Source organism: Bubalus bubalis, chromosome 12 (genome assembly GCF_019923935.1).
Source record: "Bubalus bubalis isolate 160015118507 breed Murrah chromosome 12, NDDB_SH_1, whole genome shotgun sequence".
Taxonomy (NCBI): domain Eukaryota; kingdom Metazoa; phylum Chordata; class Mammalia; order Artiodactyla; family Bovidae; genus Bubalus; species Bubalus bubalis.
This window is the reverse complement of record NC_059168.1, coordinates 25,091,176-25,098,258: the sequence shown is the minus strand read 5'-3', so window position 1 is coordinate 25,098,258 and position 7,083 is coordinate 25,091,176. Positions and strand designations below refer to the sequence as shown.

The window sequence follows — 7,083 nt, the reverse complement described above, 5'->3', positions numbered from 1 at the left end:
AAGAATGTGATTGCCCAAGATGCTGGTGGACAATAAGCTCCAGGGTTAATGACCTGCCCAAAGTCACATGGCCAGGATGGGGCCAGCGAGGTGGTCAGCTCAGATGGGCCTCACTCCAGTCCAGAACTCTTTCCATTACAGCAGGCTACCTGCTCCATGAGGAGCCCTTCAAGGATAGTTAAGTATAAGGGTCATGGTCCTGTGGATTGTTCCACCCTGAGATCAGACTTCAGGCCACCCTTTCTGGGCCTCTTCACTCTTGCCTGCCCATCAGCCTTGCCTCTGGCTGGGTGGCCTCTCCAAGAGGCATTCGCAGGCCTTGGACAGCCTGAGTCATGGCCATGGACTGGAGGAGAGAGAAACAAAGACAGAGTCTGGGGGCTCCAGTGCCCAAGACCCTGTGTCGGGGCCTGCCACTGAGCCAGCGTGGGTGAGTGGGGGTGGCCCCCAGAGAACACCCCTGGAGAACAGCCTGCCCTGCATAATCACTTCAGGCTTTCTTGGCCAGACCATCATCACATTAGGTTCCAGATTGGCAAGGGTGATGGGATGGCTTTATTAAGCATCTGGTGAGGCTGTGGCAGGTCAAGGGAGGAGCTACCTTGGCCTTCTGGGAGCTGGTGATGGACATCTCCACTGGAAGGCTCTGGAGGCTGTGTTCCCAAATAATACTAGGTGTGGTTCATTGTGTGAAGACTTCAGGCTGTGGAATCAGAGATTCTTTGACTTTGCCATTCTCTGGGAAGGGAGAGAGGCTAGCCGGGCATGCACACATGTATGTGTGTGTGTGTGTCTGGGTAGTGGGTGTGTGTGCATCTACTCAGTAGCTGTTCAGTCTGCAATTATTTACTGACTGCTCATAACATAGGGATCCTGCCGTGAATAAGAGAGACAAAGTCCCTGCCCTCAGAGGAGCTTATTAAACCCAGAGCATGTCTCCACACGATTGTGCGTGTATCTGAAAGTATGTGTTATATGGCTTCCTCTGTGTGCCTATGTGTGATGTGTGTGCATATGTGTGTATGTCTGAAGGGGGTGGGGTGTGGAATATTTGAGTATGTACATGTGTGCCTGAACATGTGTGTCTGAGTGCATGTGTATGTATATTAAGGGGAGAGAATTACTCATCCACTCCAAAGACTATTCAAGAAAGGCCTCTCCCAGGGCAGTTACATTTTCACAAATAAAAATAATCAGATAATGAGTTCATTTCCGATCTCAAGTTTGATGCCAACATTCCAGTGAAACAAGACCCGCTGGCGGGCGGGCTGCTCTTTGTGTGACTTGGATTAGCTGGGGAAAGTGCAGGGGTGAGACCTGCCACTTGCAGGCCTGCAGGGGGGTGATGGGGGAAGAGGGAGTGACCTACAACCAAGGGAGCAGCTGCACACACCTGGGGCTGAGAAGCCCCTTACTCTTCCATAGGCATCAGGGGGCCCCCCACAGCCTGCACAAGGCCTGGACTTCCTCCATTCATTCCTTCGGGAGCAGGAGTGGGCAGAGTTGGTGTAGCTTTATAAATGCAGCTGGCTGCAGAAGGGGTGGCCTACTAGGCTTCCCGGGGTCAAAGAGGCATGCAGATCAGTGCTCACAGATGCCTGCTAGGGGAGTGGGCCGAGGGGTACAGACAAAGCCTTGAGGAGAGAGAGAGACATGGGGGCCACGCCCGGGCCACAGCTCCTGCCTGGATTCACAGCAGGGGAGTCAAGAGGGCACCTTGGCTTGGCCGTCACAGCCATGCACAGCGCGTGCCCCAACCAGTCCTGCAGCCTGTTCCCCTCGTCCACCTCCCCTTCACCCCTGCTCCTGTCAGGCTGAGCCACCCCCGCTCTGTTCCTTCTCTTCGCAATGCTCTTTCTCCCACTCTGAATGTTCCGATCTATCCATCCTTTAAGATCCACATGTTACCCGCTTCATGACATCTTCTCTGATTTTGCTAACTGGGAACGCTTTCTCACCCTCAGCAGTTAACACCTTCTAACTGTCTCCTGTTTTTTCTCCTTGAGTCCAAGTTCCAGTTTGTGCCTCATACAGCTGATTTTCCTCGGCAAGTCCCAGCTAGCCTGAAGATGGGCTTTCCCTAAAGGGCTGTCCAGAAAAATGACCTGAACTGGGGTTGGAAACCTGCTCCTGGCCTGAATCAGGGGACTCTGTGAGAGCTTGTGCCCTAAGATGATTTGCCCCTGTGCTGAATCTGAGAGCCAGAGCCAGATAAGAATTCCTTGGCAGTTGGACAGAAGCTGGGAGCGGGGCATTTGGGGAAGAGAGGGGTGAGGAAAGAGAGGGTTTTTTCCCAGGAGGCACAACTTGGAGCCTAAATCAAGACATCTGTGAGATGTCAGGGAATGACGCTGGGGTGGGGCAACTACGGCTAATCAATTCAGAGGCAGAGGCGGATTGTCTGCAAAAAGAATTCACAGAGGCCATCTGTCCATCTGTCCGTCTGTCTATCCATCCATCCATCGACTGTTTACCCATTCATGCATTCAACAAGCAATACTGAGCACTTACTGTGTGCCAGGATCTCAGGGGGCTTTACCTACATGCAACCACATACATTATTCATCAATTCCTTAGAACAGCTGGGTGAGGAATGCGTCAAGATCTCAGAGGAAATCTGAGCCTCAGAGAAGCTGAAGTCAATGTTCAGGGTCACACAGCTGCTGAGGGCCTGAGTGGGATTTACACTCAGGTCAGGCTGCTTCTCCGAAGACTGAGCGCTTCCCACGCCAGGCAGGAACAAATGGCTTATTTCTCGGTCTCTCCACGGCTTCAGGCCGAGCTGGATGGAGGCCCTCTGGCAGTATGATTAAGCCTTACTCTTTGTCTGGGAAGTTCAGCCTGGGTCCCTACCCACTGCCCGCACCACAGTGTTGCTATAAGCCAGCTGTCTTTATCTTTTAAAATCTTTGCTGACAAGGCCATTTGTAGGGGTAGGATTCTAACCCAAAGGACCAAGTTCCACTAGTGGAATTTCTAGCCTAGAGGGAAGCTTGGCTGGGCAGGGGGTCCTCTTATTTTGCTCAGCAGTAAAACAGTCCTGGCAAGAGGGCGTAGCATTAGCTAAAGAGGTAGGCAGAGTTGAAAATGTTCTCAAAAAATCACTTGGGAAGAGGTTGAAAATACATCTTCTGGGGCTTCCTCCCTATACAGCCTGAATGAACAATCTAGGTGGGCCCCCAAATCTGAATTTTTAACAAGCCCCAGAAGTTTTTGATTTGAGTGGTCAGTGGACCCATAAGAAATCCCTTAATGGGATTCATAGGACAAAGAAATCTTGGAAAATAAGAACTTCTTCAATGTAGCTGAAGATCACATCACTGTTTTGTTCAGATTAACCACACAGTTGATTGGCAATATGCTGAATACCCCAGATCCTTCCGTGTTTTTTTTTCCCCCACACATGCTGAGGCAGGTGATGTCTTGGACCCCATAAGCAGAGTGTGATATTGAACCGTCTTCAGACTCATCTCAGAAATGGGCCCTATTCACCCAGCATGAGCAAACCTGTTAGCTTTTATCACACAGTGCATTTCCTACTCTTCTCAGATTTGATGGTCTGCAAACGAGGAGTCTTCCACCTACAGCTCCATCCAAGTGCCTGCAAACATACTGAAGACTTCGAGGCTGTATAGGAAGTGCTCTCCTTGCTGCCATGGGCCTTGAGGCTCATCCTCGGACAACTCACCAGCCCTTGGACATAACCACCCTCAAGGTCTCCGTCATGAAGGATGCTATGAAACATTGTCTGGTCTCCAGCTACAGAGGCTGTGCATCTGGGTGTCTTCCCTCATTCCCATCAGCAGAATGTGAGGGCTATCTGGGTCAGACCTTGAGCTCACTGCTTTGTTGCTATTGTTGTTCAGTTACTCAGTCCTTTCCACCTCTATGTGACCCCATGGACTGCAGCATGCCAGGCTTCCCTGTCCTTCACTATTCCCGGAGCTTCACCATCTCCTGGAACTCACTGCTTACTGCATTTTGAATGTACAAGCCCATCTTTCCACAGTGCGTGTCCAAGACCATGATGTCAAGTTCACCAATGGGTAAAGCAGGTTTCTCTCTGTACCCTCCTCCTGAGCTCCAGGCCTGCCTTGACATCCATGCTGCAGTTGGTCATCTCAAGTGCTCTAGGCTGGAGGTAGGGGGTGCGGGTGGGGGGTGGTAAGCAGATCTGGGAAGAAAAAAGAGAGACACTTGGGGGAATTTGACTTTCCTCCAGGGTGGAGGCTTGAGTACGTGGGCAATGTAATTAGCCTGAAGCCTTGGAATGAAATTCCTCCTCTCCCCTGGTGGAAGGGTGGGCTGTGCCTTGTGCTTCCTGAGCTGGAACTTGAGCCCTTGTGCTGGTTACGTGCAAAGTGGGGAGAGAGGCGAAGAGAGGGACTCTGTGATTTCAGTGTTCTGGCCCAGGCTGGGAACACAGGACTCAGAAATTTGATCGGGGACTGTAAGAGCCCCAGAGTTTTCCCACATTTCTCGGAAGTCTTTCAAACCAGAACTTGGGTTTCTTTGGAGTAATCCTTCCCCTTAAACATGTCTCCCATTCTAACAGGGTGGGGTGAGGACAGGAAGCAAGCACTTACCGCGCTTTAGGGATTCTGGCCTCATTGTTTCTGAAACCACCATCAGCTGCCAGAAGGGCAAAGTGGGCAAGTGCTGGAGGAGAGAGGGGCAAGCACCCCAGGACTCCCAGAGCACTGTAGTGGGGCGACAAGGTCCAGTGATGGGTATTCCTGGGAAAGGAGAAAGTTCTTCCTGGTTCTCAGGTTCTGAGCTGTCCTTTCCCCCATGAAACTGTCCCATGTTCCTTGAGGCCAGCGATGCCTTTCTCTGACTGTCCATCTCTGTGGTCTCGGGAACCCTGATTTGTGCTCTTTTAGGGGCCAGAAGAGAGAGTGGCCTGACCCCCTGCTTGCCACCGCTGCCCCTTAGACATCCCTCCCACAAGAAACACCCCCCTACCCCCACCCCAGGACACTCTGGCCTGTGTCAGAGGTTGGGAGCACTTTGCCACACAGCCCTGCGCCTCTCAGGAGCTAGAGGCAGCAGCCGCTGCGGTGTAGTTTTGTCTGTAAAAAGGAGACGACGTGGAGGTAGCCAAGAGGAGGGAAGGAGAGACTGTGTCCTGGCTTTGTGGGGGTTGGGAGCTGACTCAGTTCTGAGCCAGGGTTCCGCCTGGCCCATGGAGCCAGGCAGAGCCCCTCGCCCAGCTTTCCATGAGGCAGACCCGAGGAAAGACCTCGGGGATCATGGGGACCAGAGGAAAGACCTGAACAAGAACAAAACTCCTTTATGCCTATCACGCTCCCTGAGGAAGTCAGGGTCTTGGGTTCAGGGCTACTTGGTCACGAGCTGACTTTGGGGGCTGGTTCTGCAGCCCCGGCTCCTCTCTCTTGTGGCTGTGGACTGCATCACAGTGAAGTGCCAGGCTTTGAGATGCCACAGGATAAACGTGGCGCATCCTCCCAAGGTCAAGCTTACCAGAGGATCGGAGGAAAAACTCCCATTATTTTTATATTGAAACAGCCATGTCTATGTTATGAAGTGGGAAGCAAGATTCACATCAATCATTAACATTTCAAAAAATCTTAAACTTGGAGCTTCTTCACGCTATGCCCCCTAGATGCTCACTCTCTACTCCTTTCAGACACATACTGCAGCTCTCCAGGTTTTATTTTCTTCATCTGAGAAATGGGATTACAGCAATCTTACCCTTGCCAAGAAGTTCGTGAGGGTGATGGAGGAAGAACTGGGTGGAAGCTGGCACTTCCTCCTCCTGTAGCCATTTTCACACTCCAGCACTGCAGAAAAATTCTCCTTTACTGGTTCACTGGGCTTTCCCTGGCCGAGCTGGAAGTGACAACCTCCAGCTTTTGGCCAGGCACCAGGTCAGTCAGATCTCAGTGGCCTGCAGATTGCCTGCCTGAGCCCTCTGCCTCATGGGACAGCCTGATGCAGGGCCCAGGGATCTGGCAGGGGCTGGGCATCCTCCAGCACCCATCCCTCACCCGTTCCTCACTCACTGACTCTGGAGAAGGTGGAGGAAAAGGGTCTTGGGGGAAGGGATGGGATGTTTCTTTCTCCCGAGGCTCTGAGTACCGGAGCATCTCTAACACTGCACCTAGGAAAGGGGTTTGTGAGCTGCCAACCTGCGGGCTGAATCACTCTGTCACGTCCGACTCTTTACGACCCCGTGGACTGTAGCCCACCAGGCTTCTCTGTCCACGGGGATTTTCCAGGGAAGAGTACTGGAGTGGGTTGTCATGCCCTCCTCCAAGGGATCTTCCCAACTCAGGGATCGAGCCCAGTTTTCCCACATTGCAGGCAGATTCTTTACCATCTGGGCCACCAGGGAAGCCCCCACAGCATATTTTAAAATTGGGAGATTCCACCCAAAAGGCTGGATTACTTTCTCCGTCTTGAAAAGCTCAGGCCTGGCCATTTTGGCCCATAAGGCACTGGTGGGCCAGAAGGAGCAGTCACCGCCACCTCCACTACAGCTTGCCACAGTCCCCCTCCCACGGCCTCACACCGTGCCCCCCTGCCCGCTTTGCCCACTTCTCCCACTCCCATCACCAGCTGCTACTGTGGGCAGGGTGTGTGCTCTCCGACTACACCACCTGTGAGGACGGTGACACCCACGGCTCAGAGGATGCTCTTCATTTAAAACTGGAGTATCTGGGGCCCTCTGGAGTTCAAGTGAGAGCCAAGGGGCAGGAGAAAGTCCCAGGTCCTCTTCTTCCCACCCGCATGGGTCACCAGTAGCTCCTTACACTGCTCTGTGCATTGGAGAGGCCTGTGGGGCTGCAGGCATAGATCCGGAGGGAGGTACAGTTCTGCTGGGGCTGCTGGAAAGGAAACCACGTGGTCACATTTCCTACCCCTCAAACCCCTGACCCTAGTGACCAAAATTCCCTGGGTGAGTGGAGGTGTTAGTACCAACACACACCCCTGCACGGATCTCCTAGAACAGCTTCCTAGAAGGGAGTGGACCGGAGTCTCAGGCTGGGAGCCCCCACTTCCTCAACCTCCCAGGTCATGCAGGAACCACAGAGTGAGGTCTGGGCCAACCTTGTCATT

General features: G+C 52.8%; 1 long non-coding RNA gene across 1 annotated transcript; it reads right to left on the bottom strand.

The window, feature by feature from the left end:
* Positions 1 to 3,060: 3,060 nt before the first annotated feature.
* On the bottom strand, positions 3,061 to 6,875 carry LOC112578040. The gene is made up of 3 exons (XR_003102216.3): positions 5,716 to 6,875; positions 4,587 to 4,736; positions 3,061 to 4,174 (listed from the first exon to the last, which is right to left on the bottom strand). It is a non-coding gene; the product is annotated as an uncharacterized LOC112578040 (long non-coding RNA).
* Positions 6,876 to 7,083: the final 208 nt, after the last annotated feature.